Source organism: Sinocyclocheilus grahami, unplaced genomic scaffold (assembly GCF_001515645.1).
Source record: "Sinocyclocheilus grahami isolate Dianchi unplaced genomic scaffold, SAMN03320097.WGS_v1.1 scaffold16.1, whole genome shotgun sequence".
In the NCBI taxonomy this organism is placed as follows: domain Eukaryota; kingdom Metazoa; phylum Chordata; class Actinopteri; order Cypriniformes; family Cyprinidae; genus Sinocyclocheilus; species Sinocyclocheilus grahami.
In genome coordinates, this window is record NW_015505195.1 from 4858196 (window position 1) to 4860308 (window position 2113).

Consider the following 2113-nt stretch of genomic DNA (forward strand, 5'->3'; position numbering starts at 1 on the left):
GCACTGATAATACATTCAATACCTTTTCTGGTTTCCTTTCGATTCATTTATGATCAAACCCATTCAAAAGTCATTTGCCGGTCTTGATTCAAATTGCGCTTCTTCTCTTCTCTTTTCCACCCTGTTTTCCTTTGCTTTCCTCTGCATCCTAAAGATACTCTTGAAGTGACTCAGGATTGAGATTTCATTTATTATTATCTAGCGGATAGGGCTGGACAATAATTCAATATCAATATGTATCGCGATATAATTTTTTTCAATAACGGTGATATGATTTTTAAACACATTTCCGATATTTCGATATACATCACCAGTGTTTCCCATACATTGATTTATTTGTGGCGTTTGACTTCGTTGAATAAACATGAGCACTGCACGTTTCAAAATCAAAACGCGGCGCGGGTGTTTTATATGAATGTATCTCTGAAGGGAACCGACTGTCTTCAGAATAGTTTAGATGGCATTTTTATCTGATAAAGTAGCGTTCATGAGCAGAGCTGCTTTGTTTACAGCATTAATGGAGAACCCGTTAGTTCCACCGCTCACAGCGCCTCCTGCTGGCAGACAAGCAGTTTGCATTTTCAATAAACTCATTTCCAGCAACATGCTTTTGTTGTTGCTCTTTTTTTGTTTTCTGAAGCAACTTGGAGCATGTTTCATACTCGTTATCCCGGTTAATGCACGTTTCAATCAAAAGATTTCTATTTCAGATAAATGCTGTTCTTCTGAACTTTCTATTCATCAAAGAAACCTGAAAAAAATCTACTCCGCTGTTTTCATCATAATAATAAATGTTTTTTGAGCAGCAAATCAGAATATTAGAATGATTTCTGAAGGATCATGTGACTGGAGTAATGATGCTAAAGCTCTGCTTTGAAATCACAGGAATAAATTATATTTTCAAATAGAAAACAGTTATTTTAAATAGTAAAAATATTTCAAAATGTTACTGTTTTTGCTGTATTTTGGATCAAATAAATGCAGGCTTGGTGAGCAAAAGAGAATTATTTAAAAAACATTAAAAATCTTACTGTTCAAAACTTTTTGACTGGTATGTTAGCCTATAGTTTGAAGTCTCAGAGTCTGAGATTTATTTGACAGTGATTTCACATTTATTGTTTGTATGAAGGCTAAATACCAATAAAAGGTGAACATTTATTTATTTGCGCAATTTTTTTCCTAAAATATTATATAGTTTTTATAGGAGTAGGTTTCATAGAGTTGGCAAATTAATTTTTCATAAGTTTGTATGCACAGACATCTGTTTTGGCCGTTCTTGGCCATTTTTATGAGGCTTTTTTAATAGTGTTCATATCGATATCGGAATTATATCGTATCGACCGAAATTAAGAAATATATCATGATATAAATATTGGCCATATCGTCCAGCCCTACTAGCGGAATTGAATTGCTCATTATTTTTGCCTATTGGAGAAAGTCAGTTTATGTACTATATATCAGGGAGGCTGGGGCTAGCTGTCAATATAGGCCTAAGGTTTGGAGTCAATAGTAGTTGAAACAAAAAGGTGGAGGAGTACACATAGGCTACTATTTACACATAAGTATATACATTTTCAGTATATATTGTTTCAGTAAGTTACATTTGTCAGAACTGGTATTTTCACGTAAGCAATAAACAGGTGCTTGCAAACAGAAATCAGTCTAGAGCAGTGGTTTTCAACCTGTGGGTTGTAACCTGTAAATAATAATATTGTTAAAATATGTAAAAATTGATGTAAAAAAAGTCATAACATAATATCTTAATTTCATATATATATAATTAAATAAAAAATAAATATTAAACTGTTACTTTGCTTCCACTATTTGAGCTCGCTGATTGGTTTAAGAATAAACCGCCAATTCTAAAATATGTTTGCTGCATATGCTACAGAACAACAGATTCAAACATGGATAAATGGCTGTCAATAGGGTCGCTGAAAAGAACAAATGCAGATGTTTTTCTTTAATTAAATAAAAAATAAATATTAAACTGTTACTTTGCTTCCACTATTTGAGCTCGCTGATTGGTTTAAGAATAAACCGCCAATTCTAAAATATGTTTGCTGCATATGCTACAGAACAACAGATTCAAACATGGATAAATGGCTGTCAA